We start from the raw sequence: 25,041 nt of genomic DNA on the forward strand, positions 1-25,041 counted from the left end.
CAAACGTTGGCAAGGCCAATTCTGATCCAGAGATAAGACCTCCGTTTCAGGAAAACTATGCTGAAACATCCACTTCAAATGAGCAAGTAGATGACACCCACATTAACCTAATGGGCCTCAATGATGAGCATCAAGTTTTTCTGAGTCAAGAAGATCAAGAGGATGATGAGATTGAGCAGTTCCAAACCAAATCAGGTGAGTCATTTGACTTTAAACAAGGTTATGACACAGCTGTATATGAAGTTCACAAGCAATACAAGCTTAGAAGCAGAACTGTAAATGTAACACAGCCTGAAAAAACAAAGGATAGGCTGCAGCCTAAAAGAGCCATAGTCACAGAGCCAATTAACACCACGGAATCAGTTACAAGTGAAGTAACCGTTGAAGAAGTCACTGAACAACTTCCCTCAACACAACAGCCACTGGCTGCATCTTCTTTGCAGCCTAATCCAAGTAACACTCCCCAAGAGATGAGTAAAAAGGACAAGCCTCAATATCAAGATAAAAATCGGGAAGAAAACTTAATAAACAAGGAAAAGGTGGTCACCCACAACACTAAGGTCCAATCTGAAAGACCCTTTGACTTAGAAGCTGAAATTGGCAAACTGAAGGTAGCCATTCCTCTTTCAGAACTGGCCAAACATGACATTTACAAACAACAGATCAAGAAGTCCCTTCAACTCACTCGCAACAAAGACAATGTCAATGTGTTGGATGACACCCCAGAATTGTTGTTCGGTCCAGAGGTTGATGGAAAGACAGCAGTCATAGGGATCCTACCTTTCTATGTCAGCTTACATGTTCATGACAAGATATTACACAATGCAATGTTTGACTCAGGTGCCTCTCACAACCTGATGCCTAAATCAGTCATGGAAAGATTGAATCTAGACATTACAAGACCATATAAGGACCTATTTTCATTTGACTCTAGCCAAGTTAAATGTTTGGGTTTGATAAAAGATCTATGTGTATCCCTTGTCCAATACCCAAATAAAACAATCTTAATGGATGTTGTAGTTGCTGATATCCCACCTAAATATGGAATGTTGTTATCAAGATCATGGGGGGCTAAACTCCAAGGTTCCCTACAATTAGACATGTCATATGCCACAATCTCAGTCTTTGGTCAACCCAAGAGACTATATAGAGAGTCACTTATGAAATACATGGTCAGCAGTGAAGAAAAACCCCAAAACTTTCCCATATATGCTGTCCATTCTGACATTGACTCCTACATTCTCTTCAATGACAAAACAAATCCCGCAAGTGATGAGGAATTCCACGCACTCAAACAAGGCCAGCAGACAAATGAAGAAATTGTTGTTCAAGAAATACTGGTTGAGAAATCAACAAACAAAACTGTTCAAGAAAGAAAACCAAATGTAAGCCAAGATCTCAAGTTGTTGATGCCAACTCCCATAACAGTTGACAAATCTTCCCTTAACCAAGAAGTCCTTTGGTTTCTTGAATTTGATGGGTCAGTCAACAAGTTAGGGGCAGGAGCAGGGGTTTGGATACATAACAAACAAAACAGTCATGCAGAGGGCCGAGCCTATAGGCTAAACTTTAGGTGCACCAACAATATGGCAGAATATGAAGCTCTCTTACTAGGCCTCAAGCTAGTAAAATCCCTACAAGCCATAAAAGTTTCAATCCTAGGGGACTCAGACCTAGTTATCCAACAAGTAAAGGGTAATTTTGTCATCAGTGACAAAAGACTGAGATCTTATAGATCTGCTGCTGCTGAACTACTAAATTCCTTCACTGAATTTCAAATAACCAAAATTCCGAGAACACATAATCTTCATGCTCATAGTTTGGCAACATTTGCAAGCACATGTAAATTACCATTTGAACCGAACCACTGTTTTACAGCTGAGATAAAACACAGACCATCTATCCCAAATAATGTCAAGGATTGGCAAGTATTTGCTGATGATACGCAAATAAACAACTTCTTGACTTTACAGCAAGAATTTGCAGGACTAAACATTGATACCGAGGGAGCAAGTCAATCACAAATACTAGGTGAACCGAACTACAAAACAAATGTTTCACCCAAAACAGCAAACCAAATGTTACATCCAACAATTTTTAACAAAGAAAACATACAAGAGATTAAACAAAACAGTTGTGAATAGACAGCTGATGATGAAGCTGAAGTCATACAGCTGAAAGACACTTTTCTTCCAATAGGCTTAGCTCCATTAGAGGACATTTTTGACTCCAATGATGTCCCTAGCAAACCAAAAATGCAGCCCCTCAACACTGCCATAGAAGAGTGTAACATTGGGACTGTTGAACAACCCAAAATAATGAAATTATCTGCTTTAAAGAGTTCCAGGATGTTTTTGCATGGAGTTATGAGGATTTAAAATCCTATGACACCTCTGTAATTCAACACACTATCCCTCTCAAGCCAGATCAAAAACCCTTTAAGCAAAAACTGAAGAGAATCAATCATATGCTCCTCCCAGCAATGGAACAGGAGGTACAAAAAATGTTTAAAGCTGGCATCATAGCACCAATCATATTTTCTGATTGGATTTCAAATTTAGTCCCTACAAGAAAGAAAACTGGTGAAATAAGACTTTGTGTTGATCTAAGGAACTTGAATCAAGTGTCCTTGAAAGACAATTACCCCTTACCCAAGATGGATCACATCCTGCAGAGAGTAGTGGGGGCCTCGAGAATTTCTCTACTTGATGGATTCTCAGGTTTTAATCAGATCCTTGTTCACCCTGATGATCAGGACAAAACAACATTTACAACCCCATGGGGAACCTTCAAATATGTTAAAATGCCTTTTGGGTTGAAAAAAGCAGGGGCTACCTTTCAAAGAGCAATGGATATTGCTTTTGCCAAATAGATCCATGACTTCCTTGTAGTTTACCTTGATGACCTTACACCATTTTCAAAATCCGACCCTAAACATCTGAAACATCTAAGGCAGATATTCATAACTTGTAGGAAATATGGAATTTCCTTAAATCCCAAGAAATCCCTGTTTGGTTTGGAAGAAGGTAAACTGTTGGGTCACATCATTTCAAAGGATGGCATTAGAATTGACCCAGACAGAATCCAGGCTATCTTACAAATGCCTCATCCAAGAAATGTAAAAGAATTACAAGCCTTTCTTGGTAAAATCAACTTCCTAAGGAGATTTATCCCAAAATTGGCCGAGTTGAGCAGGATACTAAATAACATGCTAAAAAAGGATTCAAAAGTAAAATGGACGGTAGAAGCAAGTCAAGCTTTTGAAGGAATAAAATTGGCCCTTACCCAAACTCCAGTTCTAAAAAATCCACAATTTGACAAAGAGTTTATCATTTTCTCTTTTGCCTCCCATCATACTATTGTTGTTGTCTTATTACAGAAAGATGACCAAGGAAATGAAAAACCCATTGCTTTCTTTAGTAGAGCTCTCAGAGATGCTCCCCTGAAATATCAGATCATGGAAAAGCAAGCATATGCTTTGGTTAAAGCCATTAAAGACTTTAGGATTTACATCCTATACTCCCATGTTGTAGCCTATGTACCAAGCCCAATTGTGAAAGACATACTTACTCAAGAGAACTTAGAGGGCAGGAGAGGGAAATGGATTGCCAACATTTTAGAATTTGACATTGAAATAAAACCTACGAAACTGATAAAAGGGCAAGGTTTGGCCAAATTAATGTCTGAAACAAATTTCCAAGCCTTGGACATCAATCAACTGGACAGTGAACCGGAGCTGGCGACTCCAAATATCAATGTAGCCTTTGAACAATCCCCTTGGTATTCTGATATATGCTATGTGTTGCAAAACCTGTGTGCTCCCCCAGGACTGTCCAGAACTAAATGTAGGTTCCTGGAAATGAAAGCTTCAAATTTCTGTGTCATGGATGGAAATTTTCTTTGGAAAAACCATGAAGGTATATTATTAAACTGCTTAATTGAGAGTGAGACTAACAAAATCATGGAAGAATTTCATGCAGGAATTTGTGGTGGACACTTGTATTGGAAGTCCACTGTGGATAAAATACTGAGGGTTGGTTACTATTGGCCCACCTTGTTCTCTGATGTTAAAAAATTTTCAACCTCATGCCACAAATGTCAAATATTTGAGGGAAAGAGAAAGTTACTACCACTCCCTTTGAGACCTATTGCAACAGAGAGGCCTTTTCAACAATGTGGCTTGGATTTCATTGGGGAAATTCACCCCTCATCTTCAGGCCAACATAGATGGATCCTCACAGCCACAGACTACTTCACCAAATGGATTGAGGCCATCCCATGTAGACAGGCAAGTGATTCAACAATCATTCAGTTTTTGGAGAATAACATATTGTCTAGATTTGGCTGCCCCAACAAGATAATAACAGACAATGTTGCTGCTTTTAGATCCAAGATGATGGTGAACTTCTGCCACAAATTTCAGATTACTTTGGGCCACTCCACTGCATACTACCCTCAAGGGAATGGCCTAGCTGAATCATCAAATAAAAGCCTTGTGAACATCATAAAGAAGGTGTTGGAAGAAAATAAAAAGAATTGGCATAAGAAACTTGTGAATGCCTTATGGGCAGATAGGCTAACAACCAAGAGATCCATTGGGGTCAGCCCATATGAGTTAGTCTATGGATTAGAAGCCAAATTTCCTTCTTCACTGGGGGTTCCTGTTATGAAGTTACTCCAAGAAAGTCAAGCTGAACCGAATGACATGCAAAGGAGAGTAAACCAAATTATATGTCTGCAGCAAACCAGAGATCAAGTGTATAACAGAGTTCAAATCCTACAAGAGAAGCTGAAGAAAGCCTTTGACAGAAGAACCAAGGCTGAAGATTTTTTCATTGGGGACAAAGTGCTTAAGTGGGATTCAAGAAGAGAAGACAAGGGTAAGCATGGAAAATTTGACTCCCTTTGGAGAGGGCCTTTTGTCATTCAAGCATTACAGGGAAATAACACTTATTTTTTGGAAAATTTGGATGGCACTGACTTAGGTGAAGGTCCTGTAAATGGCAGGATGTTGAAGCACTATTTTGATCATTTTCCATCCATATAACAGGGTCTCTCCTTCTGTACATAATCAGCTGTATATATTTTCTTTCAGCATGTAAACAATTCAGTTTGAGAAGCTGCTATAAATAAGCAGAAAAGGGCCTAATAGTCCAGAAATTCCACAGAGGTGATAGCCTCCAATTTTGAAGTACAAGAAGAGAATTTCCAAGTTTTGGTAAAACAGATCAAGGGCCAAGGCATTCTGACCTGTTGTTCTTGGTCTTTCAAGAAGAAAAACCATCCCCAAGTGGAGCCACTATTAGATACCTATATCAATAGGTTTCATTTTTCATGATTGGCATGGGAAGTGCCAATATGATCTACTTTGGTGAGGCAAAGATCTCATATTCTGATGGAAGACACACATTTACATTTGGTTGGTGCTGTCCTACTTCTCAATGGGTGATCCAACAGCCTAAGCTGGGTCATGCCATGTTTCAATTTTTGTTGTAGATTAGAGAAAGAAGTCTGTCCAAACTGTTTAATCTTGGCAGACAAATAGTTAGGTAGAGAATTAAGGTTCCCAACTGCTTAATCTGGGGCCTTGGAGGCAATAAGGGTAGTGCTAGATAGAAAATCAAAAGAAAAAGCCAATGAAAAGAAAAGGCACATAAGGGTCTGCAAGTCCAAGTGCACCCTCCAAGAAGAAACAAAAAAAAATGCTAGGCTAATAGATGGGTAGGTAGATGGGGTTGCAGAAATGTCATTCCTTTCAAACTGAATCTTGCTGGTCAAAATAAGGAAAGCATCAATGGATAGAAAAGCTCCTCTTCTCTATCACTTTGCAGCAACACAATGGAGCATGTCTAACTTCCTGTTCCCCCTTTCTCACATGCATCACTAACATCCCTACACCAGTTGTGTTCATAAAAGGATTCAAGGTTTTATGCTGGTTCTTGGTTCTTTAAGAGCCACATTTCTTGTGTAAAATTCTTTTCATTTTGATCTACTTCCTAAGCTAAGTTGATTTCATCTAAAAACTTAGTGTTTCACCCTTTCCCCCACTCATACTAATCCCTAACTTCTTATTATCTAAATCCCCTATGTTCCCCTTTTTCCTTACTATTATAACACCATGGTGTATAAACCCCAAGCAAAGTATAAATATCCTCCCTTTTAGCACTATAGCTAAATAAGTTGGTCTAAGGGAGACATTAGTCCACCAGGGACTATGGTTAACCCTGTCTTGGGATTACTCTAACCTTTGGTAAGAGTAAGAACCTCCACTACACCCTCATTTCCCCTTTTTCCCAAAAAATTCCCTCAAAAACCCCTTCCCTCTACTTAAAACCCACTTTTTAACCCTTCTTCCCCCCTCAGATTAACCCTTGCCCCGAAAAACCCACAAAAAACCCTTAAACCTAAAGTTCTCTGCCCAAAATATTAATTTGAATATTTTAATATGCCGGCGGGACCCCCCCAACATGCACGATCCTTCGAGAGGCCCGCCAGCCGTCCATCGTCTGCCACCCCGATCCAACGGTGGGCGGGTATTTCCAGATTTGGATCTGCCGTCTTTTAGCGTCCGGGGAACAGTGGTTTTCCGCCCCGTACAGGGGATGCGTGGCAGGCGGCGGGGTTGTTCGGAGCCCCCCTCCTCGATACCGCCTTTGCCCAAAGGTGGTGCGGGGAAACCGCTTACCACCTTCCCCGTTACCACCTCCCCCTTATGTCATCCATACGTCATCATGACGTAGTACCATCTCCCGCCCCCCGCGCCGCGTGGCCCTCCACGTACCCCTGCCACCTTATCCGCCCACCACCGTGTCCGGCCACGCTGGCCTCCACCTCAGTGCCCACGTCACCCTCCGTACCCGGGCCCGCCATGACGCCATGCTGACGTCATCGACAGAAAAGCGCCAATGACCTGTTTTTACCAAATTTGTCGTTATAAACGCCCGAAATAGCCGTTTTGTGTCATTTTCGAGAGAAATACACCGAGCTCTTGTCGCTGCTTCACCGCCAAATTGTCTCCGAACCTCCAATTTGAAATTTGTGACCACCAGAGCTTATCAACTCAGCTACATTGAGCCTTCACCATTCGGCCCGCAGGCTTCCAAGCTATTTCATCCAGGTATTCACCATAAATCTCATATTTTGCCCATGCATGCCATTTCTCTTCAAGTTCACCATTAAAACACCTGTCAAAATCCACAATTAAGCATTGCCTGCTACTTAAATGAGAGCTAAAGTAACCTGCATTGCCCCAGCACTATAATTCGACATTGAAACAGTCAATTCACGGACCAAAATTGTAAATTTGTCCTCGAGGTGCCCGGCATTGTTCCCTTTTGCCGGGTGTAGACCAGCTGCAGTTTCACCAAAGTAAATCTTACATACCCTCTGCAATTCACCCCTAGCAATTCACAATCCCTGTGAATTTAGCCAAGCAAGGAAGAGACAGTCCTATATAGCCTGCTCATTTCCACTTTGAAGATTGCACGGACCTTATTCCATTCACAAACTCCATAATGGCTGCACCTGCACCAAGAGCTCTCACTGTTACCCCCATCAATCCACCAAATAAAGACCTGGAGTCCCTGCCTCTTGCTGACAGGGACTACCTTATCCAGGACTTTGTAGGTAACAGGGACCACTTGCAGACCTTCAGACAGTTGAGAGATGACTACCTGAATGGCAAGGATACATATGGGATATGGGAGTCAAATCTTCCACACTACTGTCTCCCCTCTGTTAACATTTTTCCAGAGGTCATCCGCCTATGTGCTGAAAATTATGATATACAGCACAGAGCTGTTAAGTCTCCATCTCGGAGCATCCTCTTTCACATTAATCTTGAATCCATCAACAAGATGCTCAACTTTGATCAAACTGAGCTACTGTACCCTTTCTCCATGAACTCTCTGCTGGACACAGGTGCCAAGATGACCAGTGAAGAGATTCAGAAAATCACAAAGATATTTATGAGGCCTGAATGCCAGCCCACAGGGCCACCCCCTTACTTGGATGTCTATTTTACTGATATAGGCAGACTTCTGTTAGACATGATTGCTTATGTACTGGGGTACAGAACCAGTGAGCATGTGGATGAAACAATGCTGGTTTTGTTATCTGCTTATAGCCCAGGCCAACCCCCTGCCCGCAAATATAATTTTTCCAAGTTCATAGCTCACAAGATTCATGATCAGCTATGCAGAGTAGACAGAGAGGGCATCTTCAAGTATTCATCCTATATCTACCACCTCTTCATGTACTATCAATCTGAGGCTTTTCCTTGCTACATCAAAAAGCTGGACTCCAAAGGGGAAAGAAGATCTGTGATCTTCTGGACATCTGTCTATCATGAAGTCCAAAAGTCACCCTATTCTTATTGTGAATTCATTGATCAATTTGTGTACCCTGTCTCTTGCTTATTGATGAGGTCCCCTCCTCCCAGGATATCATTTGAAATACAGAAGGTCCTGCAGCTCTCCAAGAATTACAAAATAGGTGATTGGTACCTATATGAGGATCATACAGTCATCAGAATCTATGGCTGTGAGCTCTGTCCATACAGGCTCCCAAAATATGTGCCCATGAGGATATTTGCCTTGGAGTATTATAGGCAGTTAATTCACTCTGACCTCACTCACTTTCACAGCTCCAAAAAGAAAGCCCATCTCAAGTTCAGGCACCAATTGGGCCCCTTCATCATGAATAAAAAGGAAGGATGGGAAGATGTTGACCTGATCCTCAAAGATAAATACAAGTTATCACACAGCTTCCGGTGGGACCCTTATGACCCTGAAGGCTTCATTTCCGCTAGGAGAGTCAAGTACAGGCTAGTAGGCATTAAGCATTGCAATTATCCACACATTGAAAAATATGCCAACCAGCATGAATGGCTGCAGGATACTTTAGTTGACAAATTAACTGAAGAAGAGATAATGATAAAGAATGTCAAGGAATTGGAAAAGACTCTTGACCTAGACTCTGTGCAGCAGGTACCCTTCAAACGACCGCACCCAGCAGGAGAAGGGACCTCGGCCACAACTAGTGCACCAGCCATACAGGCGCCTTCTACAACAGCACAAGTTTCAGACAAAGGAAAAGGAATAATGGGAGCTGAAGAAGAAACAGTGAAAGAGAAGCCTGCCCCTTCAAGTGAGCAGCAAAATGTACAGCAAAGTGAGCAGCAGAGAGAGGAGCAACCAGAACAGCAGCAAGAGCATACTCCCCCTCCACAAACTGAGCCACTAACAGCACCAATTTTGCAGACCCCAGCACATGAGGACAGGGGTACTAAAAGAGATAGAGAAGAGTCCACTCCTATTAGTGGATCCTCCCAGCAACCAGAGACCAAAAGGCAAAGGGTTGACTCCCCAGAGGTAGAAGATATCACTGAAGAAGTCCTTGACAGTTCAAGGAAAGACAGGGAGGGCAGTCAACACACAGGTACCAGCTCATTCCAGCAAGAGCAAGGCTTACAACTTGGTTTGGAGGTGTCCTCCTCTTCTCAGCAAAGCAAGAAGCCTAAAAGCACTAAGGCTTCTTTTAAACAAATCAAGGCACAGAATGACTTGCTAAGAGTGGAGGTGTATAAACAATTTCTGAATGCTACACCAGCCCAGCAAGAAAGATTAATGTCTGTGTATGACATTAAAGAGGAGAAAATGATACTAAGTCATTTTAAGCCTACAGTACCGCAGCCGAAGTCAGCTGCAGATTTTGTGAGGACAAGGGTGGAGGTCATGGCAAAGGACATCCACCCCATGGACCAAATTGAACTCCACAAGCAAACTGGAGAAATGGTCTATGCAACCTTGGTAGACAGGGCAACCATGGCCCATGAACTGAAGGAATCACTAAAAAATACCAACATCCAGTTGGATTTTGAGAGGATGTCCTCCCTAGCCAAAGATAACAGAATAAAATCTTTGGAGGACATCATTATAGACCTAGGACATGATCCTAAGGATCCAAAGGGTGTAAGGGCCCTTTTGAAGAAAAAGGAGGATGACCTCAATGCATTAAAGAAGAGGTTGAGACTGCTGCCCACAGAGCACCCTCAAACAGCAGAATTGCAGCAAGCTAAACAGGCAGATGAGCAGCTTGATCTTATAATGCAGCTCAACCAGAAGGTCATTGATTTAGAAAAGGAGCTTGAAGGAGCATTACAAGATAAGCAGGGAGAGTCCACATCCCAAGCTCCTCCAACTACTTCAACCACTGCAACAACTACAGAGGCAGCAGTGGCACCCACGGCAGAAGCAGCAGCAACAACAACAGCTCCAGATTCCAGCACAAGTGTGGAAGACTTGACTAAGGCCATAAAAGAAATGGAGCTGCAGGCAAATGAAATAAAACAGGCCAAGGAAAATTTGGCAGAATTAGATGCCAAATATGACAAGTCAAAAATGACTGTGGCAGAACAAAAAAGAGAAATAAAAGCTCTGAAAGAGAAGATAAAGGCCTTGGAGAAAGAGCTGAACCTGGAAAGCACCATGGCTGCAATAAAGAGAAATCTGTGGGCCAAGATTGACCAATCCATCACTAGGCATTGGAAGTCAATCAAAACTATACATGAACATATGGATTTAATTGGCCAAGCACAGATAGAGATTCAGAGGACCAAAATAACGTTGGGAAACAGGCCTGATCAGGCCAATAGAATGGTCGACTTTTTGAATAGGCAAGGAAAGGAGGAACTGGCAGCCATAGGCATAACCAACAGAACAGATGCTGTCCTCACAGCTAAAAAGGTACTCACTCTCAGGAACTATGTACAAACTGTGGAGAGGAGATGCTATGAAATACAAGCTGAAGTGGATGAGTACCAGCTCAAAATGGCAACACTGCAAGCAAAAGGACTGCCCAGCCTTCTAAACGGTGCAGGAAAGCTGATCTCCAGAGAGCAGTATGCCAACAGAATGGCAACATACATTGAAAATCAAATCACTGCATCTGGCAGTACTTCTGAGGAGACAGGGCCTCCAACAGGACAGGGCCTATACAATAAACTTGAAGGCTTGTTCTTCATTGAGAATGAGGTGAAGCACCTTTTTGAAATTCCTCCAAACTTTTTTAGATATATAGAGGCCGATGAAACTTTAGTAAAAATTCGAAGACATCAGTTGCCCAAGGAGGATTGGTGGCAGGCAATGCTTCAAATTTTGCCACGATAAGCCTCAGCTGCTCGGTCACTGCTAGCTCCAGCTCATAAGAAGACAAACAACAAATAAAGTTAACATTAAAGGCAGCTGAAGGGTGACTCAGCACATGCACAACGATAGCTAGCCCAAAGGATAAGAGAATACGAGAATTTTGGACAGATAAGCCTCAGCCGACTCCAACAGCCACCAAGTCATCAATTTCTGACTATTTTGGACAGCTAAAGCAATAAAGAGTTACTACAGCATTTACTTTCTCGGCTACAAAGCTCTAGGAGTTGGCATAACATTTATGAGCCATTAACTCCTTTTCTTGATATTTTCTTATGTAAATTTTGTATATATACCCCCTTAGCAAGGCATTAAGGGTTGGTGATTTTGATTATGAAGCAAATGTACTGTAAATTTTTCGGATTATCTAATACAAAGGGCTGGAACAACTCAGTGATTTCCTGAATATCTGATGTCTTACTGATGCCATGCGTGCTGATGCAAAATTCTTGTGCTGTCTGATGGAATAATAAGTCTTTCTTAAACTCTGTTTTGTCTTCTTATGTTTATCAAGTCATACTCATGTTTCACTGAACTAGCAGTAGAGAAAAGAATAGTGCAGGATATGTTTGGTTACACCTTGTGCTCAATCTTTACTGTTGTAAATGTTTTCTTCAGAATTAACCATGGACATGAATTCTTAATTGCTGATGTTTTCATTAATTCTATAAATATGAACGTTATCTAGAAATTCTTCACTGCTTCTGGATTAATATTCTCACTGTTTCTCCATATCAGTTAATTGAAAGATTCTTAATTGCCTTTCCTTACCTGAAACACATTACACCTAATCACAATTTCATAACGTTATTTCTCAGACACTAATCTGGCTCTGCAGCATCACTACTGTATCAACACAGCATATCAGACAAACTAAAGGACCACTGACTCCATGCCCAATGGACTAGAACACTCTGGTAAATACATACATATTTTGACTGAAGTCATCACCCAACAAATTCCAAAAAACAAAGCCTTGAACATCATAGCTAGCCTAAAATCTTCACAAAACAGAGTTAAAACTTAAAGAGAGAGCCCTCTCTGGCCATAGGTAGGCTAGAACCTGTGTCCCAAAGATTGGTTAGTGGTTACCCCGGCCGTATTCCCTTGGGAGTCATAGGGAACAACCTGGGTGATAACACACCCAGTGTTCAATGTGGACTGCCTTCAACCATATTTCGCATCGTTGTTAGATACATCAGACATTGCAGAACAACTCACACCTACAAAGTTAAATGTATATTGCATGGAGAAAACCACAACTGATCGGATCATGGACACATAGATCAATAACACTCGCTATCAGATGATCCAGCTATATCGATTTGTCAAAGTAGGCCAACTCCTTCACCAGGGCAAGTGGCTCACCAGGGACCAAGTTTAGCAAAAGTTTCTTCATCTCATGGAGGAACTCAACGTCATGGGGAACATTTCTTCCTAAGGGGGAAGGAATGATCGAGGTGGATATTGGTGACCACCTGCCAATTACACTTGGGCTCCCACCATTGTTTCTTTTAGTTTTTCAGTTTCCTTAATCATAGCATAGTTTATTGTTTTTAGCAGTTTTTCGGGTCCTAAGCTTCCAAATTCCTTTTGAGGCCCTAAATGATGTCTTTTTGGCTATCTACTACCAACAATTTTCTAACTAAAATCATATTTTCCATCATAGTCCTTGGAGATATCTTTCCAATGGGTTATCATGCACGTCAAACATAGATAATATGACCAAGTCGCAACCTCAAGAAGTTGGTTGTCCAACTCACCCCAACGGGGCCCATAATCTCTTGGTGTTACATATCCTCGGGTTAGGGTTTTGGTTGTTTAGGGTTTGATATTATTGTTCAATAATAAAAAGGCCCTTGAGCCTCATTGTAATGCAATTCAGAGGCATGTAGCTGCCACATATCTTCTCAGAGATAAGCTACCATCGCCCGAGCTAGTCTTATTTCCATTCTGTTTGTAAGCATATTTTAGTATTTGATATTACTTAAATGAAGTGTTATTTCTACCACATATTTGTATTTATGGTTATAAATATATTTGTTGTGTTCCTGTTTAAATCCGGATCAATTGCACAATTCTAGCAGTCAATCAGCCTCCCAGTAGCCCATACTATGCCTTGTGCATTCTTCGCAGTTGGTCTCCCAACCTTCATGATCAATCACACAAGTATGTTGTAGGTTAGTTCTCAAGTTCATTTTGGTTTTCGACTGACATATTTCTTGCCATGAGTGTTTCCATGTCTCCAGGTATTTCAGATGTTCATTTGGATCTCAGTAGTACATGTATAATGGTTTCCAAGAGAGACGAGTCGAAGACACCGTCCAAAGCACACTTGGAGATGCAATCAGTCAAATTTCTATGATCTTGCCCTCTCATGAAGATATCAAGTTTTTCATAGACAAGGACATCAAGATATGACAACATCAGCATCACAGCAAGCAGCATCATGAACAACAGCTGAAGGTAGCATACCGAATATAGCGAACACAATGAATACAGCGAATGCAGCGGATGCAATGAATGCAAGAGAAAAGTTGTTGACAACATAGAGGCAGAACAAAGTTGCAAGATCAAGCAGATATACTGATAATGAAAGAAAATTTGGAGACTCAAGCTATGAGGTGATGGTGCAACTTAAAGATCACGCGAAGACAGAGAATGGAACAAAGAAGGAGTTGCATGTGCTGAAGCAGCAACTCAAGGAAGAACATGAATCTGCACAGATAGATAGATGAGTTTCACAGGAACAGGAACAACAATGGGCGCGACATGCACTCATGGATGAAACTACTCCTGTATAAGTTAAATATTCATCCCAATAGCTGGCAAGGAGCAGACATGGTGAGCATTGTTTTTGATCACATGCAAGGGATTCATGTCATTGTGCACATGCATCCGATCCAACCCATTCAGCACACTCACCAAGGTGAAGACAAGAATCAAGTCCAACTGGAGTTGAACATGTACTTAGGCAAGTTGATGCACATGACCACCAACACACACTAAAAGATCAGCATAGACATTATGCATCGGTGTGTTTCCGGTTAAGCCTCACCCAAGAAGACCATGTGCATGTTGGCAGATGAGTTGGATGAAGGAGTTGAACCAATGCACCGGTTGCAATAGAGGCAAGAGTTTGCTTTAACAATATGTCACCATGGGGTGCATGCACACCATCACAGACAACCAGGCTTGGCATCATCTCACCACCTTCACTATCACAAGAATGTCAAAGAGTTGGTCTCATCACAATGGACCGAGTGTCAGTGATGTCTTGCAAGGCTTTCTCAAGCCATGTTGTCTCACATGAGTACATGTGCATTGTAATGTTGAGTCATGTCAAGTGTAAGTCAAGTGTCAATAGTTGGATGTAACAGTCATAGAGTAGGTGAAGAGTCATGAGGGTAGTTGAACTATCACAAAGGGGAATGTCAAGGGTCACCCCACCCTTTGCTATAAATAGTCCCTCATAACTCATTGTATAGGCTTTTGGTCAGCCAAGATTCTGATAAGACTATCTTGGAAAGAGCTTGGACAGTATTGTAATGCACCTTGGCTTCTCCACTGCACGGGGCTAGTTTATCTCTTTGGAGGAGCAAGCGGATGTGGTTGTAATGTTCCATTTTCGGGGCTAGAAGGTTTACATGAATGTATTGTATGATATGGACTTACACTTCTTTATATAATAAGAGCCAACACATTTTCATGCATATTTTGTTATTGTAGTTGGACTGTTTTGATTGCTTTAGCGATGTATTTTGTTTAACTTACGTATTTGTGTATGAACTGCTTCGTATGAAATTATATGAACCTTGTTGCAAATGTGTTATTAGTTTAATCATCACTTTGGATTTCTGACTGATCTGCTTTCCATCTTGTGATGCATCTTCACTCGTGTGCTCCCTTCCCAGCTGAGTACTGATATAAGTTGTTAAGCACACACTCATTTCCCCCCATGTGTTAGAACCTCTCATTCACATTCCTTGACTCACTATAGTGGTCACACCCTTGCTACTGACAGAGTTATCTTACTTGCCTCTGTTCAACATCGCGGTCAAATCATTGCTTTACGACCCACTGTTAGGACCCCTACACCAAGTGGTCTGAGGCCTAATTGGGACTTCTTACTGGGGTGATCCCCTTAAATGTTGGTGGGTCGAGCACCATTAACATAAGTGTATATCACTTTTTGAATAAATTTATTTGACGATCAAGATTCTTAGAACTATAAACTAATTGGATTTATTTGGATTAATGGCAATATATCTTGCTATGATCATAACAATATCAGTGCATCCACCAAGGTAGATGCATAGTTCACTTCATATCATGCTTGCATATAAGTCACTTAGTCATTATTTACCTGAGATTTTTATTTCTCTGAGACAAATTCTAATGGAACTATTGAAAATATTACTTTTACCTGTTAGATAACTATTTATTAGAATCCCTCTGGTTTTGCTACAAAATTTAATTTGGTCAATCATGGTTCTATATTCGCCATCATGGTTTTGTTCCAAATTTTGGCCCATATTCATTGAATTGACAAATAGTCTCACCCATGCTTATTTTAACTAAATTTTAGCCATATTTTAATCTGCCCATCTCCATTTTGGTCATAGATTTGTCTTTCCATTCACACTTTTTAGCATAAAATTGAATGTCCATCTGAATGTAGATGCCTTTTGAGATTCATTCACTTCAAATTGTAGGACTTTTGTGCGGTTGTTTGTTTTTTTCCTCTAGTTTAGCAGCATGTTGCTTGTGTTAGGTTTATACATCTGTCATTGATCTATCCCCATGGGTGGTTTTATATTTTTCATTTGAGATTATTGTTGTATAAGACCCTGATTTCATCTTTTGATGTTGATCTCTGTCTACCGACTAATTCAAGAGATCACTATTTTTCTAGTTTATATTTGAGTTGCAGATTCTTAATGTTCTCAGGAATTTATAATTCGAAGATCATGGAAAATATAGGAAAATGCATTTCCTATGTGGTGCTCTCCATGATTAGGAGTTAGAATGAAAACCAACTTTTAGGGTGGGATAATTCTAAGGAATAAAGCATAGGTGAGTGCCTATTATTGAAGGGAAATCTTGATTCAATGGAAAATCAACAAGTTGGAAACCAGCATCAACAACAATATCATCAACAACTACAATAGTCACTTTTGAAGAAAGGTGAAAATGGTATCTCCAAGGCTCTTGATCAGACCAAAAGAGATGAATGGAGTGAAGAAGCAGTTTGTACTCTTATGGAGATGTACTAATCCAAATGGATTCTCATAAATCAGGCTAAGCTCAAAGGAAATGATGGGAACGATGTGGCAAAGCAAGTTTCTACTCGTAGTTCTAGAATCAAATCACACAAGACATAGTCACACTGTAAAACCAAGATCAAGTCTATGAAGAAGAGATATTGATCTGAAGTTGCGAGTAAATGAAATTAAGGTTTTGGACCTTCTTCCTGGCCCTTCTTTGCAAGGATGGATGGGTTGTTAAGATGCTCAACTATACCCCAAGTCAGGCCTGGTGGGGTGTGTGTTCATATGGGTGGACAGCCTGCACTCACTGATCTGGAACTGGAAGCCTTTGCCCAAGATGGAAATTGGAGATTACTACTCCTTTTACCAAACTGTCCACATGTAATATGGTTTCTCGAATCGTATATGTTTTGAGCTCCATTTTTAATACGCATAATTTTATATTCAACAAATTATCATACAACTTACCAACTTGGATTTCTTCTACTGCTTTTTGAAAAATTATATGCAAGCACAGGACGATGCCAAGAGGAGAAAAGTGATTTATAACTTTAGAATAACTGCATTAAATCTAGTAAGTTAGACTACTCATTTGCTATTATGTAAGCTATGTCATGCATTTCTCCATGGCCCATTAGGTATGGGTAGTAGTTGGTGGCTATCTTGTCCCACTAATTTACTCACCTACTTCCTAGCCTATTCCTTCTCTTTCATGTGCTTACTATCTTCCCTACCCTTTCCACCAACCCCACTTTATTCATAATCATTCAATAATTCATTTAAGGGAATCTAAACATTTTGGCAGTAGTGGAACCAGAGGGAAAAATGTAGGAAAAAAACTAGGAAGATGTCTCTAAAACGTTGGCAAATAGAAAATAAAGTGTGGCATTGGACAGTGACACCAGTACTCCTCGGAGCAAAGTTGCAAATGTGGAAAGCATTTGATCATTTTCTGATTCAATCCTTGAGCTTCAACATGAAAATATGGAGATGTACAAGGACTCAGAATGCTTGAGGGAAAATACAGAGGTTAAGAGAGGTGAGATGGAACTCAAGCGCATAAAGATCATAGCCAATACTCAATTACATAAAGCTAGATTGTTGTACATGTGTTGCAACAACATCAGCTCCATCAGGTGGTCCTACTCCTAGCATGCAGGAGTGAGAAGAATAAGGTGAGCATAACGAGTCTTGAAACCTACATATTTTCCAAATGCATGGATTGGACATGATGATTTTTTATTTCTCACACCCCTGTAACTGTGTCAAGAGCCTCTTAGTTTAACGAGCTCGACCCCTCTATGAACTCTCACAGCTGCATTTCCTTTTTGGTTTCTTTGATATATGAATACACACCATGTGTATCTAAGGAATGTAATTTTTACTCATTTCTACGAATGAAATTACAGGTTTATTTTTGTGGTGAAGAAAACTGTGTCAAGAGCCCAGAAATTGAATTTAACTATTTTTTTTTTATGCAATAGATTGTTTAATAAATGTTATAATGGTTGGCCATAATTCCTTTTTGATATAATGGATATATTTTTTATGATTCTTCTTATGCCTTTATTTTTTGATATATTGGATATATTTTCTATGATTCTTCTTACGCCTTTATTTCCAATTTTTTCTTCAGCCCCAAAATTCAAGCTGAAATTATGTCCTTTCAGTATTCCTCTGGTGATTGCTACCTCTAAGAATAGGTGTCATGGATTCACCTTTGCTACTTGTAAGTATAGGTGTCATGGATTCACCTTTGTTGCTTCTAAGTATAGGTTTCATGGATTCACCTTTTCTACTTTTAAGTATAGGTGTCATGGATTCACCTTTGTTGCTTCTTAAGTATAGGTGTCATGGATTCATCTTTGCTACCATATTTGTTGGGACCATTTGGTAGAAAAGATGCTTCTCAAGCAGTTCCAGCTTCCTATATCCTATTTATTCAACAACAAAGATTCTTCTTTTGCAATGCAGATTGAAATTTTGCAAAGACCCCTTATTTTGATATAATCTTTTGGTTCTCTTTAGTGTAGTTTTATGAGCACTATAATGGAAATATTTTTCAAATCGGCCTCTATGTCTCTAAGATATCCAGAGGAATGAGTTCATTTTCAATTGAACAAGTGGTTTTGAGGATTCCCATTGGGAAAAGTGCACCAATTTTGTTTTAAATTTTGTCAGTTGCTTTATGGAGTTCCTTTTACTTGAGGTTCCACCCTTGTCTTTCACCTTTTTGTCTATAGAATTGTGAAGTAAAGCCTCTAATCATAATTTTTCTTGTGGTTCTTGCAATGCCTATATGGCAACTAAGGGGATCTATAAAATATCTAAATGCCAACTACAAATAGGAAGTAGGCGACCCAACTTCTTTAAGAAGAAGAAGTTGAATTGGGGATTCAAGCTTCTAGTGTGTACTTAAGCACTAGCCTAATGAAGGGATTTTGAAGAAATTTTTGATGTTTCATACTGTCTGAAATATTGATAGCTTGGATAATAGCCATTAAGGACTTCCTATGTAGGCATCTATGAGTGGGTTGATTTGTTGTAAAAGTAACAGAATCAATAAGTTAATAAAGCTTCTCCATTGGTAGCAAATAATTGTTTCCTTCTTATCATCTAACTGAATTTCATTTATCTTTTAGTAAACGTGGTTGATTATTAAGCTTATCAAGCTCATTCAACTGTTGTATCCTTTCTTTTTGAGCTTTTGTGATGTCCAAGGTGAACTATGAGGTTGTTCTGAGTGTCTTATGTTCAAATTCTCTGGGTAACATCATTTTATTTCCAAAAGCCAATTCATAAGAGGGTCACCCTCTAGTTTTTTGTGGGAACTCCTATATTTTCTCCTATCTTTTCTATATCAAAGTAAACCCAAATATGCTAATAAAGTAATGAATCTAACTAAACCCTAACTATAAGGTTAGGGGATTTGATTTAATTGTTCCATAAAGCTAGGGAAGGTGAGCCCAAAAGGATGTTAACATACGTGGTCATTTTAATAGTATTTAAGGTCACTGTTTGATTCTCATTTTCCTGATTTCCATTGAGGCTCGAAGAAAATGATTTCATCCCCATTTACAAACATATAGAAACATTGTGGAACTTCATGTTAACTAGTTGATTTATTTGCCAACCAACTTCAGTAACTACGGGTTTTAACAATATTTGAAGGGAGGAATTGCTGCCCCGCAGCCCCTCGTGTTTCATATTTATATTAATTATTATTCATCTTTCATAGAGGGTAGGAGATGAGATTCGACATGTACTATCTTGGATGCCAATGAAGCTTTAATATTTAATGATGGTTTTCAGTTTTAGCTTTTGCTTTTCATGTAGAAAAGAAAATTATATATATATATATATATATATTCCATGGACGGTAGGAGATGAGATTAGACATGGAATACCTTGCTATCTTGCTCTATGCATGAAATAATGATACCTAAGTACCTGCTTGTTCCAAGTGACCAAAAAACAGTTTCTAACTGCCCTAGATTCATGAATCCACTCTTACCTAGTTTCTATGTCGTAAATATATACTACTTAACCCTTTTTTGTTGTAATCCTCATTAATTCCAAACAAAGACCTTAGGGATACCAGTAATCTATCTTTCTCTATGCATGAAATAATGATAGCTAAGTACCTGCTTGTTCCAAGTCAGCAAAAAATAGTTTGTAACTGTCCTAGCTTCATGAATCAACTCATACCTTAATTTCTATGTGGTAAATATATACTAAACCATTTGTTGTTGTAATCTGCAATAATGCCAAACAAGGACCTTAGGTATCCCTAGATTTCCTTGTCCTCATAAATTCTACTTTTGAGAATGAAAATTCATTGCCTTGACCTTGAATTGTCTAATCCAAAAGGAAATGCAGTGAACATATCAAAGTTGCATGTGGCATTGCGATGTATAGGGAATTCTAACATGAAGACAAAATGTTTTCCATAGAATATTTAGTTAACGATTCATTTTCAATTCATTTAAGTTTCTTTCAACGTGATCTTGTCTGCTGGATTCTACTGTTATTAAGCTAGATTCTACTTTAAAGCTATAATTGATGAGGACTAAGTGTGGAAAATTGTAAAAGGGCTACGTTTGATATGAGAACATAACTACATTAATGTGTATCAGAAAATGTAATATATTATATTTTCTTCTATCATGTTTGTTGTGTCTCTTTAAGAAAGAATGAAAATTTCTCTATCTATTCCTTTTATTTAGGATTCATTTTCTTCTATTTCTTGTCTTTCCAAGGAAATGTTCTGTTTTCGGTACTATGTCTTGTAGGGAAAGTTGTCCCATGCAAGCGACGACTAAAGGAAATGAGTCTAAGAGCCGCAATCTGTGGAACCATAAAACCTGTGTTTATTCCCATGCAACCTCTATAGCTATCCCCTATCCAGTATAAGCTGTCAGCATTAAAGTAATCCATTCGTGATTTCATGCCTATATTATTTGGGGTACTCTGGCCTAGAAACAATGTGAGTTTTGGTTGGTCAAGGTATCAGGACCTGTCCACTTTTGGGACAAGCAATTTGATTAGGGTTGAATGCATCAAGAAGGCCCCTCACTTATAAAGGAAATCCCCCTAGAGTAGGCATAATATCAAGAGGTGCAGCCAAGCTTAGTTGGCTAGGTGGGATGGTTTGAAAGGATGGCTGGCGAACTGAACCTATAAGAAATTATTGTATAGAAAAGGGTGCCAATCCTCGAAATTGAGGTGGTTTAATTTGTGCTTTCCCTTATATAAGATGCATTTTGAAGAAAGAAAGAGAGATCAAGCCTGCAACTAGATATTGCTCAAGGAGTGAACAAAATGTCAAAATCACTAGCTAAGCATTTTCCTTTCAGTATACACAATCCACCTAAGATGCTATGAAAGTAGCAACTTAATAGAAGGGTCAATGGCATTGTTTCCTTTGCACTTTGCAATGGCACAACTATAATGCACTAGTAATCTATGGTACCTGCTTGTTCCAAGTCAGCAGAAAATAGTTTCTATACCAAAGTTACCTCTGGCATTATGACATATAAGGCATTCTAACATGAGGAAAAAGTGTTTTTCATAGAATATTTAGTTAACGATTCATTTTCAATTCATTTATTTTTCTTTCGACAAGAGATCATATAATAGATGCTACTATTATCAAGCTAGATTTTGCTTTAAAGATGTAACTGATGAGGACTAAGTGTTGAAATTTGCAAAAGAACTATGTTTGATGTGAGAACATAATTACATTAATGTGTATCAGAAAGTAAACTAGCTCAAATTTATAATAATATTTTGGCATGGAAAGAACATTTTTTAAGATGTTTTATTTTTCAAAGTTATTCTAAATATCTTGTCTAGTAGATGCTACTATTATCAAGCTAGATTTTTCTTTGAAGTTGTAATTCATGAGGACTAAGTGTCGAAATGTGCAAAAGGGCTATGTTTGATATGAGAACATAACTACATTAATGTGTATCAGAAAGTGAACTAGCTCAAATTTATAATAATATTTTGGCATGGAAAGAACATTTTTTGAGATGTTTTATTTTTAAAAGTTATTCTAACAGGATATTTCTAAGGAAACCTACACTGGAGAATTCAACACAGTAACCAAAGAACTCCCTTATAAAGAAAGATGCATAATTACTGATGTAATGTTAATTGTTTCATAAACATATATAAGATGAATTTTCAAGAAAGAAAGAGAGATGAAGCTTGCAACCAGAGATTGTTCAAGGAGTGAACAAAATGATAAAACCACTAGCTAAGCGTTTTCCTAGAATTTGCAGTAATGGAAGAGCTCGATAGAATCAATTATCATGTAGAGATAAGACATGGTTGTCATTAATTCCAAACAAAGACCTTAGTTATCCCTAGATAGACCTTAGTTATCCCTAGATTTCATTCTCCTCGTTAAATTCTACTTTTGAGAATGAAAATCCACTGCCTTGACCTTGAATGATTTGTTCCAAAAGGAAATGCAGTGCACAAATCAAAGCTACTTGTGGCATTGTGATGTATAGGGTTTTCCTTTCTATATACACAATCCATCTAAGATATTACGAAAGTAGCAACTTAATACAAGGGTTAATAAAAGAAATATGTCAAGTTTTCAATCCAGAGGAGGCAGAAATAAGAGAGTAGTTCTGAGACATGCAATATAAGGAAAAGCATGAGAGTGAGGTACAAGTTGGCATCATGTGACTATACATGAAATGATAATGGTTCTGGCATATAGTTTATGGTATTAAAATAGTAAAAAGAAAAAGCATACAGGTTCAACAAGATGAATTCTTTCAAAATACCATTTCATTCTTGTTAAAGGTAGACCAACCCTGTAGCATCAAACTTGGACTAAACTACATCAATTGAAATCCACTTCCAATTAAGAAGCACCAATTATATCTTCTGGAAAGCACAATGGAATCAGATGGAAAATGAGATTAATATCTAATATGGTAGCTTCAAATATCTTTTATTGCAAAAGGAGAACAATAACAGACCTCCTCTACCCATGACTCCTTGTATTCCACAATGTAGGGATGATGTACTTTCGAGATAAGGGCCATCTGGAAAAGAGATGTACTTTCAAGATAATGGCCATCTGGAAAACCAGCCATGCAGAACACAAATCATAAACATTTAAGTGGAAATTTTGAAAAATAAATCACAAACATTGGAAAACATGAAGGGATTGCAAAGGCATGTTTATTCTATCACACTCAAAATGAAATTTCAAATTCCAGATTGTTGAGATCAAATTTGTACTTAAAAGAAAAGGTTTGGATATTAAATAAGTATCTAAATCTCCATGGGTATTAGGCACTTCATTGAAATATCCACGCATAACCCCTGATACCAATGTTCCCAAAAAAATGTTAACAAATGGGAATTATCCCATCATTTTTTGGTATATCAGGCCACTGACATTGGGATACCAGAATATCATGTTGGCCAGAGCTAAGTATGAGGAGTTTGGAATGATAGGACCCCTAAAATATCTTGATATTGACATACATGAGATTCATCCATTAGCTAATGCTATGGTTAATCTCAACTTCCATCTATCTAGACCATCAGAGAGAGAGTCTTGAGCCAGGGAGAGTGAGAAGATGCAAAAATCTTAGCCAAGCTATCCAAAGGTGTTAGAGATATCCAGAGATGTTAGAGCTGAATGTATAAACTTATGCATGTGGTGACGAGACCCTATAATGCATTTGAAATCTAATATCTGGTAGAGTGCATGTATAAACTTATGCATGTGGCGACGAGACCCTGTAATGCATCTGAAATCTAATATCTGGTAGAGTGCATGGCGATAATTGTCACAGTTAACAAGTAATTAAAGGAAATATATTAATTTAATTAAATATGAATTAAAATGTAAAAGTTGGCCCATGTTACAACCACATATCTATCAGTTATGAGCATCAACATGCATATATATCACTATTTGACACGGTGATACCTATTGACTGTTTATGTGAAAAATATGAAATAGATTTGGAAGAGCATAGGTAGAGGTCATTCGAACAATTGTTGGAACAATATATGAGAGGAAAAAGATAGAGGTCATTTGAACAATTGTTGGAACGATATATGAGAGGAGAAATAAGGGGCTCTATTGCTTCTTCGCCCCAGTGCCTCATTCAAGTTTTCATCCTCCATTGGACATCAGTTGTTTGCTAAAAAATTTAAGGCCCCTGATTCAAGTTTTCATCCTCCACTGGGCATCAATTGTTTGCTAAAAAATTTGAGATCCCTTAAGTAATTTTCTCTCAGTTACAGAAAGTTGTGCTCATGTCTACTTCATTCGGGTGGTAGAATTTGGGCATATCATTTCTTTTGAGGGTCCGGGTGTAAGGGACGGGCATAAGTTACAGGGTTGTTGGGAAAGGCATAAGGGACGGGATTTAGCATCAGTGCCAAACACTTGGAATACCAGAGCGTTGTGTTATTACAGTATTTACAATACAAAATCCGTAGCCCCAAAATCGTCTAAACAATGTAGTGAGGTAAATGCCTTCTCCTTTGCTATATTTCATAATTAGACTGAATAGAAATGTCAAAGAGAGATCAATAAAAAAAATCTCACTGGTTTTCCCACTGATAGGTTGTAGATTTTGTGACTGATGTTGTAGTTGAGGCTGAAATTGAGAATGTGAATGTGGTTTGTCTTCTCTGCAGAGCTATCAAGACCATTACAAGCCTTCCACGTACATCTAACACTCTAGAAGCTCTGTTGTTGCCATGATTTTTGCATGCTTCTACTTCTTCTTTGATGTGACTTGAACTTGTGACTCATCCATCAGACCAATTACTGGCTCTGGAAATCATGGTACTAGACCAACTGTTGATGAAAAAATTAGTGAAAAGAGGCTTTAGTAGTGAAAAGAGGCTTCAAAAACTGTGGTTGTAGTTTCAGTACATCTTTCAGTTCAATATTTAGATTAGTGTAAGATTTAGTTCTAGGTGATGCAGAACCAGTGAATGCGCCAACAGCTGTAGTAATTGGAGCATTAGGTATCAGGTGTGTCTATCTCACTACCACACCACCACTAGGTATCATA

The sequence above is a fragment of the Pinus tabuliformis genome, chromosome 3_2 (genome assembly GCF_031772625.1).
Source record: "Pinus tabuliformis cultivar Carrire ecotype Pingquan chromosome 3_2, CPIR1, whole genome shotgun sequence".
Lineage (NCBI taxonomy): Eukaryota > Viridiplantae > Streptophyta > Pinopsida > Pinales > Pinaceae > Pinus > Pinus tabuliformis.